Raw genomic sequence first — 19,184 nt, forward strand, 5'->3', positions numbered from 1 at the left:
AACTTTCGGGTTTCCGCATACTCATATCTCTACAACCCTAGGGTCACCGAACCTTAAGTGTGTAGACCCTACAGGTTCAGGAGACATGCAGACATGACCGAGACGCCTCTCCGGTCAATAACCAACAGCGGGATCTGGATACCCATGTTGGCTCCCACATGTTCCACGATGGTCTCATCGGATGAACCACGATGTCGAGGATTCAATCAATCCCGTATACAATTCCCTTTGTCAATCGGTATGTTACTTGCCCGAGATTCGATCGTCGGTATCCCAATACCTTGTTCAATCTCGTTACCGGAAGTCTCTTTACTCGTACCGCAATGCATGATCCCGTGACTAACTCCTTAGTCACATTGAGCTCATTATGATGATGCATTACTGAGTGGGCCCAGAGATACCTCTCTGTCATACGGAGTGGCAAATCCCAGTCTCGATCCGTGCCAACCCAACAGACACTTTCAGAGATACCCGTAGTGTACCTTTATAGTCACCCAGTTACGTTGTGACGTTTGGCACACCCAAAGTACTCCTACGGTATCCGGGAGCTGCATGATCTCATGGTCTAAGGAAAAGATACTTGACATTGGAAAAGCTCTAGCAAACGAACTACACGATCTTTGAGCTATGCTTAGGATTGGGTCTTGTCCATCACATCATTCTCCTAATGATGTGATCCCGTTATCAATGACATCCAATGTCCATAGTCAGGAAACCATGACTATCTGTTGATCAACGAGCTAGTCAACTAGAGGCTTACTAGGGACACGTTGTGGTCTATGTATTCACACATGTATTACGATTTTCGGATAATACAATTATAGCATGAACAATAGACAATTACCTTGAACAAAGAAATATAATAATAACCATTTATTATTGCCTCTAGGGCATATTTCCAACAGTCTCCCACTTGCACTAGAGTCAATAATCTAGTTACATAGTGATGAATCGAACACCCATTGCATCCTGGTGTTGATCATGTTTTGCTCTAGGGAGAGGTTTAGTCAACGGATCTGCTACATTCAGGTCCGTATGTACTTTACAAATATCTATATCTCCATTTTGAACACTTTCATGAATGGAGTTGAAGCGACACTTGATATGCCTGTTCTTCCTGTGAAACCTGGGCTCCTTCGCAAGGGCAATAGCTCCAGTGTTGTCATAGAAGAGAGTCATTGGGCCCGACGCATTGGGAATCACCCCTAGGTCGGTAATGAACTCCTTCATCCAGACTGCTTCCTGTGCTGCCTCCGAGGCTGCCATGTACTCCGCTTCACATGTAGATCCCGCCACGACGCTTTGTTTGCAACTGCACCAGCTTACTGCTCCTCCATTCAAAATATACACGTATCCGGTTTGTGACTTTGAGTCATCCAGATCTGTGTCGAAGCTAGCGTCGACGTAACCCTTTACGACGAGCTCTTCGTCACCTCCATAAACGAGAAACATATCCTTAGTCCTCTTCAGGTACTTCAGGATATTCTTGACCGCTGTCCAGTGTTCCATGCCGAGATTACTTTGGTACCTTCCTACCAAACTCACGGCAAGGTTTACATCAGGTCTGGTACACAGCATGGCATACATAATAGACCCTATGGCCGAGGCATAGGGGATGACACTCATCTTTTCTCTATCTTCTGCCATGGTCGGTCATTGAGCCGTGCTCAATTGCACACCTTGCAATACAGGCAAGAACCCCTTCTTGGACTGATCCATATTGAACTTCTTCAATATCTTGTCAAGGTATGTACTCTGTGAAAGACCAATGAGGCGTCTTGATCTATCTCTATAGATCTTGATGCCTAATATATAAGCAACTTCTCCAAGGTCCTTCATTGAAAAACACTTATTCAAATAGGCCTTTATACTTTCCAAGAATTCTATATCATTTCCCATCAATAGTATGTCATCCACATATAATATGAGAAATGCTACAGAGCTCCCACTCACTTTCTTGTAAACACAGGCTTCTCCATAAGTCTGTGTAAACCCAAACGCTTTGATCATCTCATCAAAGCGAATGTTCCAACTCCGAGATGCTTGCACCAGCCCATAGATTGAGCGCTGGAGCTTGCATACCTTGTTAGCATTCTTAGGGTCGACAAAACCTTCCGGCTGCATCATATACAACTCTTCCTTGGAAGCCGTTAAGGAATGCCGTTTTGACATCCATCTGCCATATCTCATAATCATAGTATGTGGCAATTGCTAACATGATTCGGACGGACTTCAGCTTTGCTACGGGTGAGAAAGTCTCATCGTAGTCAACCCCTTGAACTTGTCGATAACCCTTAGCGACAAGTCGAGCCTTATAGATGGTCACATTACCATCCGCGTGTGTCTTCTTCTTAAAGATCCATTTATTTTCTATGGCTCGCCGATCATCGGGCAAGTCAGTCAAAGTCCATACTTCGTTTTCATACATGGATCCTATCTTGGATTTCATGGCTTCTAGCCATTTGTCGGAATCCAGGCCCGCCATCGCTTCTTCATAGTTCGGAGGTTCACCGTTGTCCAACAACATGATTTTCAGGACAAGGTTGCCGTACCACTCTGGTGCGGAACGTGTCCTTGTGGACCTACGAAGTTCAGCAGTAACTTGATCCGAAGCTTCATGATCATCATCATTAACTTCCTCCCCAGTCGGTGTAGGCACCACAGGAACATCTTCCCGCGCTGCGCTACTTTCCGGTTCGGAAGGGGTGACTATCACCTCATCAAGTTCCACTTTCCTCCCACTTAATTCTTTCGAGAGAAACCTTTCTCCAGAAAGGACCCGTTCTTGGCAACAAAGATCTTGCCTTCGGATCTAAGGTAGAAGGTATACCCAATGGTTTCCTTAGGGTATCCTATGAAGACGCATTTTTCCGACTTGGGTTTGAGCTTTTCAGGTTGAAGTTTCTTGACATAAGCATCGCATCCCCAAACTTTTAGAAACGACAGCTTAGGTTTCTTCCCAAACCATAATTCATACGGTGTCGTCTCAACGGATTTCGACGGAGCCCTATTTAAAGTGAATGCGGCAGTCTCTAAAGCATAGCCCCAAAATGAGAGCGGTAAATCGGTAAGAGACATCATAGATCGCACCATATCCAATAGAGTGCGATTACGACGTTCGGACACACCGTTTCGCTGAGGTGTTCCAGGCGGCGTGAGTTGTGAAACGATTCCACATTTCCTTAAGTGCGCACATAATTCGTGACTTAAATATTCTCCACCACGATCTGATCGTAAGAACTATATTTTTCTGTCATGTTGATTCTCAACCTCACTCTGAAATTCCTTGAACTTTTCAAAGGTTTCAGACTTGTGTTTCATTAGGTAGACATACCCATATCTACTTAAGTCATCAGTGAGAGTGAGAACATAACGATATCCTCCGCGAGCCTCAACACTCATTGGACCGCACACATCGGTATGTATGATTTCCAATAAATTGGTTGCTCGCTCCATTGTTCCGGAGAACGGAGTCTTGGTCATCTTACCCATGAGGCATGGTTCGCACGTGTCAAATGATTCATAATCAAGAGACTCCAAAAGTCCTTCTGCATGGAGCTTCTTCATGCGTTTGATACCAATGTGACCAAGGCGGCAGTGCCACAAGTATGTGGGACTATCGTTATCAACTTTACATCTTTTGGTATTCACACTATGAATATGTGTAACATCACGTTCGAGATTCATCAAGAATAAACCATTGACCAGCGGGGCATGACCATAAAACATATCTCTCAAATAAATAGAACAACCATTATTCTCGGATTTAAATGAGTAGCCATCTCGAATTAAACGAGATCCAGATACAATGTTCATGCTCAAAGCTGGCACTAAATAACAATTATTGAGGTTTAAAACTAATCCCGTAGGTAGATGCAGAGGTAGCGTGCCGACGGCGATCACATCGACCTTGGAACCATTCCCGACGCGCATCATCACCTCGTCCTTTGCCAGTCTCCGTTTATTCCGCAGTTCCTGTTTTGAGTTACAAATATGAGCAACTGCACCGGTATCAAATACCCAGGAGCTACTACGAGTACTGGTAAGGTACACATCAATTACATGTATATCACATATACCTTTGGTGTTGCCGGCCTTCTTGTCCGCTAAGTATTTGGGGCAGTTCCGCTTCCAGTGACCACTTCCCTTGCAATAAAAACACTCAGTCTCGGGCTTGGGTCCATTCCTTGGCTTCTTCCCGGTAACTGGCTTACCGGGCACGGCAACTCCCTTGCCGTCCTTCTTGAAGTTCTTCTTACCCTTGCCCTTCTTGAACTTAGTGATTTTATTCACCATCAACACTTGATGTTCTTTTCTGATCTCCACCTCCGCTGATTTCAGCATTGAATATACCTCGGGAATGGTCTTTTCCATCCCCTGCATATTGAAGTTCATCACAAAGCTCTTGTAGCTCGGTGGAAGCGACTGAAGGATACTGTCAATGACGGCGTCATCCGGGAGATTAACTCCCAGTTGAGACAAGCAGTTATGCAACCCAGACATTCTGAGTATGTGCTCACTAACAGAACTATTCTCCTCCATTTTACAGCTGAAGAACTTGTCGGAGACTTCATATCTCTCGACCCGGGCATGAGCTTGGAAAACCATTTTCAGCTCCTCGAACATCTCATATGCTCCATGTTTCTCAAAACGCTTTTGGAGACCCGGTTCTAAGCTGTAAAGCATGGCGCACTGAATGAGGGAGTAATCATCAGCACGTGATTGCCAAGCGTTCATAACGTCTTGGTTCTCTGGGATTGGTGCTTCACCTAGCGGTGCTTCTAGGACATAATCTTTCTTGGCAGCCATGAGGATGATCCTCAGGTTCCGGACCCAGTCCGTATAGTTACTGCCATCATCTTTCAGCTTGGTTTTCTCTAGGAACGCGTTGAAGTTGAGGACAACGTGGGCCATTTGATCTACAAGACATAGTGTAAAGATTTTAGACTAAGTTCATGATAATTAAGTTCATCTAATCAAATTACTCAATGAACTCCCACTCAGATAGACATCCCTCTAGTCATCTAAGTGCAACATGATCCGAGTTAACTAGGCCGTGTCCGATCATCACGTGAGACGGACTAGTCAAGATCAGTGAACATCTCCATGTTGATCGTATCTTCTATACGACTCATGCTCGACCTTTCGGTCCTCCGTGTTCCGAGGCCATGTCTGTATATGCTAGGCTCGTCAAGTCAACCTAAGTGTGTTGCGTGTGTTCCGAGGCCATGTCTGTACATGCTAGACTCGTCAACACCCGTTGTATGCGAACGTTAGAATCTATCACACCCGATCATCACGTGGTGCTTCGAAACAACGATCCTTCGCAACGGTGCACAGTTAGGGAGAACACTTTCTTGAAATTATTATAAGGGATCATCTTACTTACTACCGTCGTTCTAAGCAAATAAGATGCAAAACATGATAAACATCACATGCAATCAAATAGTGACATGATATGGCCAATATCATTTGCTCCTTTGATCTCCATCTTCGGGGCACCATGATCATCTTCGTCACCGGCATGACACCATGATCTCCATCATCATGATCTCCATCATTGTGTCTTCATGAAGTTGTCACGCCAACGATTACTTCTACTTCTATGGCTAACGCGTTTAGCAACAAAGTAAAGTAATTTACATGACGTTATTCAATGACACACAGGTCATGCAAAATAATAAAGACAACTCCTATGGCTCCTGCCGGTTGTCATACTCATCGACATGCAAGTCGTGATTCCTATTACAAGAATATGATCAATCTCATACATCACATATATCATTCATCACATCTTCTGGCCATATCACATCACATAGCACATGCTGCAAAAACAAGTTAGACGTCCTCTAATTGTTGTTGCAAGTTTTTACGTGGCTTGTATAGGTTTCTAGCAAGAACGTTTCTTACCTACGTAAAACCACAACGTGATATGCCAATTTCTATTTACTCTTCATAAGGACCCTTTTCATCGAATCCTTTCCGAATAAAGTAGGAGAGATAGACACCCGCTAGCCACCTTATGCAACTAGTGCATGTCAGTCGGTGGAACCTGTCTCACGTAAGCGTACGTGTAAGGTCGGTCCGGGCCGCTTAATCCCACAATACCGCCGAAACAAGATAGGACTAGTAGAGGCAAGAAGAATTGGCAACATCAACGCCCACAACTGCTTTGTGTTCTACTCGTGCATAGTAACTACGCATAGGCCTGGCTCATGATGCCACTGTTGGGGATCGTAGCAGAATTTTAAAATTTTCTACGCATCACCAAGATCCATCTATGGAGTATACTAGCAACGAGGGGAAAGGAGTGCATCTACATACCCTTGTAGATCGCGAGCGGAAGCGTTCCAATGAACGTGGTTGATGGAGTCGTACTCGCCGTGATCCAAATCACCGATGACCGAGTGCCGAACGGACGGCACCTCCGTGTTCAACACACGTACGGTGCAGCGACGTCTCCTCCTTGTTGATCCAGCAAGGGGGAAGGAGAGGTTGACAGAGATCCAGCAGCACGACGACGTGGTGGTGGATGTAGCGGGATCTCGGCAGGGCTTCGCCGAGCTTCTGCGAGAGGGAGAGGTGTAGCAGGGGAGGAGGGAGGCGCCCAAGGATGTAGTGTTGCTGCCCTCCCTCCCCCCTTTATATAGGCCCCCTGGGAGGGGGGGCGCCGGCCAAGACCCATCTAGATGGGGGGGGGGGCCAAGGGGGGTAACTTACCCCCCCAAGTCAAGTGGGGCGCCCCCCCACCCTTGGGTTTCCAACCCTAGGCGCATGGGGGAGGCCCATGGGGGGCGCCCCAGCCCACTAAGGGCTGGTTCCCTTCCCACTTCAGCCCATGGGGCCCTCCGGGACAGGTGGCCCCACCCGGTGGACCCCCGGGACCCTTCCGGTGGTCCCGGTACAATTTCGATAACCCCCGGAACATTCCCGGTGACCGAAACTGGACTTCCTATATATAATTCTTCACCTCCGGACCATTCCGGAACTCCTCGTGATGTCCAGGATCTCATCCGGGACTCCGAACAACTTTCGGGTTTCCGCATACTCATATCTCTACAACCCTAGCGTCACCGAACCATAAGTGTGTAGACCCTACGGGTTCGGGAGACATGCAGACATGACCGAGACGCCTCTCCGGTCAATAACCAACAGCGGGATCTGGATACCCATGTTGGCTCCCACATGTTCCACGATGGTCTCATCGGATGAACCACGATGTCGAGGATTCAATCAATCCCGTATACAATTCCCTTTGTCAATCGGTATGTTACTTGCCCGAGATTCGATCGTCGGTATCCCAATACCTTGTTCAATCTCGTTACCGGAAGTCTCTTTACTCGTACCGCAATGCATGATCCCGTGACTAACTCCTTAGTCACATTGAGCTCATTATGATGATGCATTACTGAGTGGGCCCAGAGATACCTCTCTGTCATACGGAGTGGCAAATCCCAGTCTCGATCCGTGCCAACCCAACAGACACTTTCAGAGATACCCGTAGTGTACCTTTATAGTCACCCAGTTACGTTGTGACGTTTGGCACACCCAAAGTACTCCTACGGTATCCGGGAGCTCCACGATCTCATGGTCTAAGGAAAAGATACTTGACATTGGAAAAGCTCTAGCAAACGAACTACACGATCTTTGAGCTATGCTTAGGATTGGGTCTTGTCCATCACATCATTCTCCTAATGATGTGATCCCGTTATCAATGACATCCAATGTCCATAGTCAGGAAACCATGACTATCTGTTGATCAACGAGCTAGTCAACTAGAGGCTTACTAGGGACACGTTGTGGTCTATGTATTCACACATGTATTACGATTTCCGGATAATACAATTATAGCATGAACAATAGACAATTACCATGAACAAAGAAATATAATAATAACCATTTATTATTGCCTCTAGGGCATATTTCCAACAGTTGAATCTTTCGCGGATAACATAAGCCAGGTTGGGTCCAAACTTTAAGATGTCATACAATAATAAACACTTGTTAATGACAACTTACACTTGCTTATGTGGAATATTGTAGGCTAACTTCGATGGTTGGAGTGGTGATGATGGCTATGAGCATGAGGATGGAGCTAATATGGACATTGAGGAGGCTGAAATCCAGCAACGTGCGCTCGAGACACAGTTGAAGGTTATGGGTATGACATTTGCAACACAATGGGAGGCTTACATGTTCTATAATAACTACGCCAAAGACCGTGGATTTAGTATCAGAAAAGATAAGGTGAAACGAGGAAAAGGTCTTTCAACTACTATTCGGTATAGGCGGTACGTTTGCTCGAGGGCAGGAAAACGTCTCAGTAAATTATTAAACCCGGAGGGCCGTACCCGCAGGCTAAGACCTGAGACTCGTTGCGAGTGTGGCGCACATTTAGTCATGAAGTTGGACAAAGGACGTGGAGTTTGGTTCGTGGCAGCTTTTATGGATGATCACAACCATTTGTTAGCTAGAGCAGATGAGATGGTATTTCTGCGGTCACATAGAGTGATGGGAGATCACCAGATAGCTGAGATCCTCGTGATGGAAGGAGCTGGGATCAGAAAGCATATCATCGTCGACAACATTATTAGCAGGTATGGCTCGTATGATAAGTGTGGGTTTCTGAGACGAGACGCCTACAACCTATGTTGCCGAGAAAATATGAAGTTGATTGCGAAGGGTGATGCTAACACGGCAATCGACATTATGAGGAGCAGAAAGGAGAAGGATCCAGACTTTTTCTTTGAGTACGTGCTCGATAAGGAGGGCCGTTTGAAGAGCATGTTCTGGTGCGATGCACAGTCGTGACGGGACTATCAGTTGTATGGAGATGTGACTGTGTTTGCAGCACGTATAAGATGAATAGATATGGTATGTCGGGCATAAAGATGAAGTATTAATAATCAATGGAAGGCACTCGGACAGAGTTCAATTAGCATGTCGTACTATATTTGCAGACAATTTTTTCATGTTTTATTTGCCGCTTTCGTGTGAGACTAAACATTTAAATGCGTGTCCAACTATCAATGGTACTATTTTGTGAGACAGAATGTTATAAGTGTGGGCAAGTAATATTCTTGCTGTGCTAAAATGTATCAGTTTGCGGCTGTGATAAAATGTATCAGTTTGCCGCAGACGCACTCATCACCAGGGCCATTATGCATGCAAGTTTTCATAATTTTCCGACACCGTATGAATTTCTTATGATTTTCTCCGTGAAACACACCGAAAACACTGACCGGGCGTGACGCAACGTGCGTTTGGTGTCGGAATTCGTTCAAATATTGTGTGGTGCCCTAAGATGGGCATGCCCACTACCTCCCAAAATTGGGTGACGTTTCATGCATGCCACCTCGTACCACCCATGCAACCGGCACTGATCAGATATGAAGGAGGTCAGCTCCGTACTGCGTTTTCTTTTCTGAGTCAGCCGGTGGACCCCAAACTTTTTCCACATGCCAGCATCACCAGGGCCATCATGCGTGCAAGTTTTCATAATTTTCCGACACCGTATGAGTTTCTTATGGTTTTCTCCGTGAAACGCACCCAAAACACTGACCGGGCGTGATGCAACGTGCGTTTGATGTCTGAATTCGTTCAAATCTTGCGTGGGGCCCTAAGATAGGCATGCCCACTGCCTCCCAAAATTGGATGACGTTTCATGCATGCCACCTCGTACCACCCATGCAACCGGCACTGATCGGATATGAAGGAGGTCAGCTCCGTACTGCGTTTTCTTTTCTGACTCGGCTGGCACTAATCAATTTTTTTTCATAGTGTTCTACCATCATGACTAGGATGCATCTCAAGTTTCGTGATTTTCTGCTAGTCAAATCATTTCGTATGATTTTCACGGAGAGAACACAGTAAACTACTCTTCGGACATGCCGCAACATGCATTTGGTCTGCGAATACGTTCAATTTTTAGTTGAGGGTTGGGGGTGGGCATATCAACTCATTTGCAAACATTGAGGTAATTCTGAAGGGTGTTATTTTAATGTATATACACATAATTTATAAAGTATAAATAAACATACATATGTATAAACAATTGTGATGTTTTTTATATATTTCATAATTTTTTTATAATGTATAAATAAACACATTAGTAAAATATATGTTCTGAATATTAATGAAAAAAAAACAATATAAATGACACGGGGCGTCTGTCCGGACAGTTTTTCGTTTATTTTGCATCTTTTCTTTGTTCTTTCAACAATTTTCGGGTTACAACATTTTTAACAATTTTCATAATGTTTGAATAGCACGATAATTCATTACATCATTAAATAAAACATAACAATTTTTTTAGATAAACCGACCCGACTTCATTCATAATTAAAGATAAACTTAAACCGCTCCGACTACATAACTTAGAACGGAATTTAAATTTAAATTAACTTAAACCTAAACCTAAACCTAGACTACTCCTCGTCGCTGCCGCTGGTGAGGTCGATGACCGGCGCCATGCCACCGTCGCCGCCGCCGCCGTTGCCGCCGTCGTCGTCGCTGGACTCGTCATCCTACCCCCACAAGTCCGCCTCCTCCCGCCTGCTGCAACTGCACTGCCGCCTAGGCCGCCTCCCGGTCCGCGGCCGCCTCGTCTGCCGACTGGGCCAGCACCGCAAGCAGCACTGGAGTGTCGTCAGGGTCGCCGTCTTGCATGAGGGCGGCCTGCTACGGCGGGATGGGGACTAGCGCCGGGGCAGGGGGCAGCTGCTCTGCCGGGGACCGTGGGGCGGGAGCAGGTGCGGCGTGGCGGCGGCGGCGGCTAGACCCGACCTCGGCGGTGATGTCTCCGACGGGGCGGCCGGCCACTGCGTCCCTGAACGCGCCGAGGACGACGTCGAAATCTTTGCCCCGCTAGAAGCCACGGCGGTCCCTTCGGTTGTACTGGCCGCCAGGGAAAGCGCGGAGCTCTGCCGTCGGCGGCGGCGGGCCAAGGGTAGGTCGGCCGTCGGTGCCGATCCTCCATGGCCCCGGCACCTTGGTTGCCGGCTGCGCCATCAGGCCGAACCGCGCGAGGTCCTCGGTGTCGCCGATCGTGAGGCTGGATGGCCAGGCGCCGCCCGGCCAAGCCCCCTCGTCGGAGTCGCTCGAAGACATGGCGGCCGCGGTGGAGGGGATAAGTTGGAGTGGCGCGGTCGACGGGAGAAGATGGGGTGGAGAAGGCCGGCACGGGTTGGCCTTTTATAGCCGGCGGGAAGAGGGAGGCGTCGGTGGAGCGTCGGTGGAAGGCGGGCGGCCCGACGCGCGGGCATGCGGCCGCGTTGGGCCCGAGGTGGAAGGCGGGCGGCCCGACGCGGGGCAGGCGGCTGGTCGCCGCAGGCGTGGCAGACGAGGCCATCACGCGGGCGCCCCGACGCGGCGGCGGGCGCTAGGTCGTGGAAGGCGTGGCAGACGAGGCCATCTCGCGGGCGCCCCCACGCGGCGGCAGGCGGCCAGGCGCGGCAGAGGCGACCGGTTAGCGGCCGTCGGAGGCGCTCGGCGCAAGGAGGCGGCGTCGGCATGCATGCCAGATATAAGGCGGACATGCGGTTATTGCCCCACGACGGATGCACCACGTCCACACGCACGCGCCACGCCCACACGCACGCTGGTCCACCATTGCCTGGTCAACGCCCCCTTGACCCGACATTGTGGGCCCATGCCATTGACCCCGACATTGTTGGCCCATGCGTGCGGCTCGGCTCGATGGCTGCCGGCGGCTGCGCGGCTCGGCTCGCTCAGCAGCCCCGTATACAGGTGCGCACGGGGGACGCACGGGGGTATCGGCATCGACGCGCGGGAGACGCGGTGGCAGACTTTTTTATATAAGACGATCGTGCCCCTGGCTGCGAAGGGGTATGGGCTAATCTCAGCCCTTGATGTGTTTAAGGGGGTATACTGAAGCAGAAGTGTTACCAAAATCAGCGTGGTTCTACTTCTATATATGGCAAACACGAAGCACTTGGTTTTTCAGTGGAATTTTTTCCCAGAGACTATTACGTAATGTTCACGACCTGGCCCGCGAGGAGGCACGCGTGCAGCTCCCTCTTCTGCCACCTCCATGGCGCCCGGAGCACCATGCTGTACCGCGAGCTGGACGCAGTGACGTCGGTGAAATGCGAGACGCGGCAGGCTCGCAAGCAGATCAAGGTGCTCGAGGCCCTCGACGTAGCCGGGACGCAGCTGTACCACTTCACCACCATCGTCATCGCCGGCATGGGCTTCTTCACCGACGCCTACGACCTGTTCTCCGTCTCCCTGATCGCCGACCTCCTGGGTCGCATCTACTACCATTCGGCGGATGGCACGCTCCCCGGCAAGGTCGCGGGCGCCGTCAGCGGTGTGGCGCTCTGCGGCACCGTCGGCAGCTCTTCTTCGGCTGGTTCGGCGATAGGATGGGCCGGAAGCGGATCAACGGCGTCACGCTCAAGCTCATGGTGGTGTGCTCGCTCGCGTCCGGCCTCTCCTTCCACAACAAGCCCAAGTGCGTCGTGGCCACGTTGTGCTTCTTCTGCTTCTGGCTCCGCTTCGGCGTCGGCGGCGACTACCCGCTTTCGGCCACCATCATGTCTGAGTATGCCAACAAGAGGACTCGCGGAGCCTTCATAGCAGCAGTCTTCGCTATGCAGGTGTGTAAGTCTCAATCATGACATATAACGTAGAGAAATGGAAAGAAAAAAATAAAAATAAAATTTTGCACGAATCTCCATGCAATATTCACGCCTACTGAGATTTAGCAACACTACAACAAAAAAACAATATTTCAGTCCTTACCATATTATAATTGCTCTGCATAAAGGGTCTGCGAGCTTCAAGAACACGGCCGCGTACGATACTGACCAGCTCGGGCAAGCAGACTACGTGTGGCGCATAGTACTCATGCTCGGCGCCGTTCCTGCCCTGCTCACCTACTACTGGCGCATGAAGATGCCCGAGACGGCGCGCTACACCGCGCTCATCGCCAAGAACCTCAAGCTAGCGGCGTCTGACATGGCCGCGGTCCTGAACATCGACTTCGTGTCGGACATGGACGCGGAGGCTGTCGTCAAGCAGGACGAGTTCGGCCTCTTCTCCATGGAGTTCCTTCACAAGCATGGCCGCCAGCTCCTCGGAACCACCGTGTGCTGGTTCGTCCTTGATGTCGTCTTCTACTCCCTCAACCTCTTCATGAAGGGCATTTTCAACGGCATCGGCTGGTTTGGAGACGCGGCCGAGATGAGCCCTCTCGAGCAGACCTACAAGATAGCCCGCACGCAGGCCATCATCGTGGTCGGCGGTTCCCTGCCAGGGTACTTCCTCACCGTCCTCTTCGTTGACCGCATCGGCCGCATCAAGATCCAGCTCATGGGGTTCACCATGATGACCATCTTCATGATCGGGCTCGCCGCGCCCTACAAGTTCTGGTCCAAACCCAGCATGCACTCAGGCTTCGCCAGCATGTATGCATTGATCCTCTTTTTCGCAAACTTCGGCCCCAAGTCCACCACCTTCATCCTGCCCACCGAGATATTCCCGATGCGGCTGCGGTCGACGTGCAACGGCATAACGGCTGCCGGGGGTAAGTGTGGTGCCATCATCGGTGTTCTCTGGTTCCAGTATTCTCATACGAGCATCCGAAGCTCTCTCCTTCTTCTGGCAGGGTGCAACCTGGTTGGAGTCATGTTCACTCTTGCCTTGCCGGAATCCAAAGGGATGTCACTCGAGGATATCACCGGGGAAATGGAGAAAGAAAGCGAACCATCTCAAGAATCTGCAACGGTTGCTGAAGTTGAGTTCATCCACAACGTGGAAATTTTGTAACCGGTACCGTTCATCCCGGTGCAGAGTGTGTTTGGTTCTCTAGCTAAATATGTCCAGCCAGGCAATAGGATTCTAACTCATCTAAGGCATAGATCATATGAGCAAGGCTACTTGTTTGGTTTATTTGCCTAGCCTCCACTAAACCACGTTCACAACGGCAGTTACTTGCTTAATAGGCTTGTGATCAATTCTTGCCGACGGAGGCGAGCCAAATCGGCTCTCCTGTCCGGGCATGGATTTTCTAGCCCATGCAGGCTAGTTTGCTAGGCAAAGCTAGCCTTTTTCTACTATCCAAACAGCCATCCTGGCTGGGCGAGGCTAGAGTTTGGCAAATTTCAGTTTTACCCCTTCCTTTACTCCTCCTGTCCATATTACTTGCCGCTGGTTTAGTACAACTTTAGTACATAATTGTACTAAAGCAGCGACAAGTAATCCCTCTGTCCCAAAATATAAGGCATTTCAGCTTCGGTATAACCCTTAAACACATCAACGGAGGAGATCTCTCCATACCCTTCATAATAAATAATAGGATGGTCTTTCTTAAAAATACATCATCCGCACTCTAAAAATAGAGACCTGACTTGTTCTGAGTCCACCATGGGCCGGCCTAGTAGTAACTAGTAAGTGTGTACTGTAGCCCGGGATTGAAAATCAGAAGAAAATAGTTAGCCTACTAGATATTGAACCTAGGACCTGGGAGGTTGTGAGTACGTTGATAGCCACTACTACCGCCCGTCGAAACGATGACGCGCGGTGCTCCATCTCCCTCAACTGGTTAAGGGAGTGGATGTACAAACCAAACACCTGGGTTTCAAATCCTCACGGAGGTGAATTTAGATTCCTATTTATTCTTGAGGACCAGTCTTTCCTCGTACTCACGCGTTTATAGGCTCGGTGTGTAACAGAGATTAAAAATCCTAGTACTCATACTTAAAAAGGCCGCATGCATGCCTAGTTGGTGCAGAGGCCGGGAAGTGAAATTCTCCAAAAAATTTAAGCTCCCCTCCCCCTCCGTCTCCCTGCGCGGGCGACCTAGGGGTCCCAACCCTTCGCCGCCGACCCCCTCCTCCTTCCCGCTCTCCCCTCCGCCGCCGCCGGTGGTCGGCGCCGGGCTAAGCCCGCATGTGCGATGGCGGCGGCGGAGGCATCATCCTCTCACACCGGGCTAGGGATGCGCTGGATCCCCGATCTCGAGGATGAGGCCCCAATCTAAAGCAGCGGCGCCGTCTGGCCCACGGCGGTCTCCATGAGCGCGACGGCGTGGCGGCCGGCCGGTTCCTAGGGCGGCCCTGGCGGCAGCCTGGCGATGCTCTGCCTGATCTGGGGCGGAGGCTGCTGGATCCGGGGCGGCAGCCCCTAGGCTAGCCTCCTCGTCCGGGCGCGGCGGGGCAGGTGGGCTGCCAGGGATCGGATCGGGCGGCCATTGATCGTTCGGCGGTTTTCACGGCGTCAGATCTGGTGTTCCCCTCTCTCCTAATGCCTCTCTCGTCGTCATGGTGGTTTGCAGCTGCAGGCTCTGGAGATGGTGAGCCTTGGTGGTGTACCTTGGGTCCGGGGGAAACCTTGGCTGCTCTGATTGGCCCAGCGGCGGCGGCGTCCATGGGTGTCGCTTTCCTTCATGAAGGCGCAGCTGAGGGCCCAATCTACCCAGCCTGATATCATGCCGGGTGAAAACTTACAATCCTTTTCGGATTTTGCTGCAGCGGCGCTTCACGTAGTGACCTTCCTGGAGGTGTCGTCAGGGGTCTTGGGGCTCGATGGGGAGTGCATAGGAACTGCAGGTGGAGGGGATGGGACCAGTGGCAGCAGGTGGTGTTTGCGAAGGAGGTGTGGCGTTGCATCTGACACGTCGACAATGGTGGTTCCCAGCGGCATGGAGCAGTGGGGTCTCGTTGCTGGGCGTGTGTTGATGGACAAGCGCAGGATGGCAGTGTTGTGTGGCATCATTGTGGCATCGACAGTAGCTAGACCGGGCAAGGTTGATGCGTCAGTACAACTCTGAAGATGGATTGGTGGCAGTTGGCAGCCGCGGCCTCTGAGTGTGCGCCAGACCGGTGGGTGCCCCATACTGTTGGGGAACGCAGTAATTTCAAAAAAATTCCTATGCACATGCAAGATCTATGTGATGCATAGCAACGAGCGGGAGAGTGTTGTCCACGTACCCTCGTAGACCGTAAGCGGAAGCGTCAAGTGACGTGGTTGATGTAGTCGAACGTCTTCGCGATCCAACCGATCCTAATACCGAAAGTACGACACCTCCACGATCTGCACACGTTCAGCTCGGTGACGTCCCTCAAACTCTTGATCCAGCTGAGGTCGACGGAGAGTTTCGTCAGCACGACGGCGTGGTGACGGTGTTGATGAAGTTACTGATGCAGGGCTTCGCCTAAGCACTACAACGATATGACCGAGGTGGAAATCTGTGGAGGGGGGCACAGTACACGGCTAAACAATGTCAACTTCTATGTTCTAGGGTGCCCCCCTCCCCACGTATATAAAGGAGGGAGGGGGAGGCTGGCCGGCCTCTCTAGGCGCGCCAAGGGGGGAGGAGTCCTCCTCCTAGTAGGAGTAGGACTCCCCCTTTCCTAGTCTCACTAGGAATAGAAGGAAGAGGGGGGAGGAGAAAGGAAAGGGGTACCGGCCACGTCACCCAATTCGGATTGGGCTTGGGGAGCACGCCCCCTCCTAGGATGCCTTCTCTCCTCTCCCACTAAGGCCCACCGGGGGGGGGGGGGGTTCCAGTAACCCCAGGTACTCCGGTAAATGCCCGAACTCATCCGGAACCATTCCGATGTCCAAACATAGCCTTCCAATATATCGATATTTATTTCTCGACCATTCCGAGACTCCTCGTCATGTCCGTGATCATATACGGGACTTGGAACTACATTCAGTACATCAAAACACATAAACTCATAATACCGATCGTCATCGAACGTTAAGCGTGCGGACCCTATGGGTTCGAGAACTATGTAGACATGATCGAGACACATCTCCGGTCAATAACTAATAGCAGAACCTGGATGCTCATATTGGCTCCCACATATTCTACGAAGATCTTTATCGGTCAAACCGCATAACAACATACGTTGTTCCCTTTGTCATCGGTATGTTACTTGCCCGGCATCGTCGGTATCTCAATACCTAGTTAAATATCGTTACCGGCAAGTCTCTTTACTCGTTCCGTAATGCATCATCCCATAACTAACTCATTAGTCACATTGCTTGCAAGGCTTATAGTGATGTGCATTACCGAGAGGGCCCAGAGATACCTCTCCGACAATCGGAGTGACAAATCCTAATCTCAATCTATGCCAACTCAACAAACACCATCGGAGATAGCTGTAGAGCATCTTTATAATCACCCAGTTACGTTGTGACGTTTGATAGCACACAAAGTGTTCCTCCGGTATTCGGGTGTTGCATAATCTCATAGTCATAGGAACATGTATAAGTCATGAAGAAAGCAATAGCAACATACTAAACGATCAAGTGCTAAGCTAATGATGTGATCCCGTTCATCAAATGACAACTCATGTCTATGGCTAGGAAACTTAACCATCTTTGATTAACGAGCTAGTCAAGTAGAGGCATAATAGTGACACCCTGTTTGTCTATGTATTCACACATGTACTAAGTTTTCGGTTAATAAAATTCTAGCATGAATAATAAACATTTATCATGATATAAGGAAATATAAATAACAATTTTATTATTGCCTCTAGGGCATATTTCCTTCAGTCTCCCACTTGCACTAGAGTCAATAATCTAGATTACACAATAATGATCCTAACATCCATGGAGTCTTGGTGCTGATCATGTTTTGCTCGTGAGAGAGGCTTAGTCAACGGGTCTGCATCATTCAGATCCGTATGTATCTTGCAAATCTCTATGTCTCCCTCCTTGACTTGATCGTGGATGGAATTGAAGCGTCTCTTGATGTGCTTGGTTCTCTTATGAAATCTGGATTCCTTTGCCAAGGCAATTGCACCAGTATTGTCACAAAAGATTTTCATTGGACCCGATGCACTAGGTATGACACCTAGATCGGATATGACCTCCTTCATCCAGACTCCTTCATTTGCTGCTTCCACAGCAGCTATGTACTCCGCTTCACACGTAGATCCCGCCACGCCGCTTTGCTTAGAACTGCACCAACTGACAGCTACACCGTTCGATATAAATACGTATCCGGTTTGTGACTTACAGTCATCCAGATCAGTGTCAAAGCTTGCATCGACTTAACCATTTACGACGAGCTCTTTGTCACCTCCATAAACGAGAAACATTTCCTTAGTCCTCTTCAGGTATTTCAGGATGTTCTTGACCGCTGTCCAGTGATCCACTCCAGGATTACTTTGGTACCTCCCTGCTAAACTAATAGCAAGGCACACATCAGGTCTGGTACACAGCATTGCATACATGATAGAGCCTATGGATGAAGCATAGGGAACAACTTTCATTTTCTCTCTATCTTCTGCAGTGGTCGGGCATTGAGTCTGACTCAACATCACACCTTGTAACATAGGCAATAACCCTTTCTTTGCTTGATCCATTTTGAACTTCTTCAAAACTTTATCAAGGTATGTGCTTTGTGAAAGTCCAATTAAGCGTCTCGATCTATCTCTATAGATCTTGATGCCCAATATATAAGCAGCTTCACGGAGGTCTTTCATTGAAAAACTCTTGTTCAAGTATCATTTTATGCTATCCAGAAATTCTATATCATTTCCAATCAACAATATGTCATCCACATATAATATTAGAAATGCTACAGAGCACCCACTCACTTTCTTGTAAATACAGGCTTCTCCAAAAGTCTGTATAAAACCATATGCTTTGATCACACTATCAAAGTGTTTATTCTAACTCCGAGATGCTTGCATCAGTCCATAAATGGATCGCTGGAGCTTGCACACTTTGTTAGCATCCTTTGGATCGATAAAACCTTCGAGTTGCATCATATACAACTCTTCTTCCAGAAATCCATTCAGGAATGCAGTCTTTACATCCATTTTCCAAATTTCGTAATCATAAAATGCAACAACTGCTAACATGATTCGTACAGACTTAAGCATCGCTACGGGAGAGAAGGTCTCATCGTAGTCAACTCCTTGAACTTGTCCAAAACCTTTCGCAACAAGTCGAGCTTTGTAGACAGTAACATTACCCTCAGCGTCAGTCTTCTTCTTGAAGATCCATTTATTCTCGATGGCTTGCCGATCATCGGGCAAGTCAACCAAAGTCCACACTTTGTTCTCATACATGGATCCCATCTCAGATTTCATGGCCTCAAGCCCTTTCGCGGAATCTGGGCTCATCATCGCTTCCTCATAGTTCGTAGGTTCATCATGGTCAAGTAACATGACCTCTAGAGCAGGATTACCGTACCA

General features: G+C 49.1%; 1 pseudogene; it reads left to right on the forward strand.

Annotated features, from left to right (window-relative positions):
* The first annotated feature begins 11,994 nt into the window (after positions 1-11,994).
* Positions 11,995-13,791, forward strand: LOC123164412 (putative inorganic phosphate transporter 1-13; annotated as a pseudogene).
* Positions 13,792-19,184: the final 5,393 nt, after the last annotated feature.

The sequence above is a fragment of the Triticum aestivum genome, chromosome 7D, assembly GCF_018294505.1.
Source record: "Triticum aestivum cultivar Chinese Spring chromosome 7D, IWGSC CS RefSeq v2.1, whole genome shotgun sequence".
In the NCBI taxonomy this organism is placed as follows: Eukaryota; Viridiplantae; Streptophyta; class Magnoliopsida; order Poales; family Poaceae; genus Triticum; species Triticum aestivum.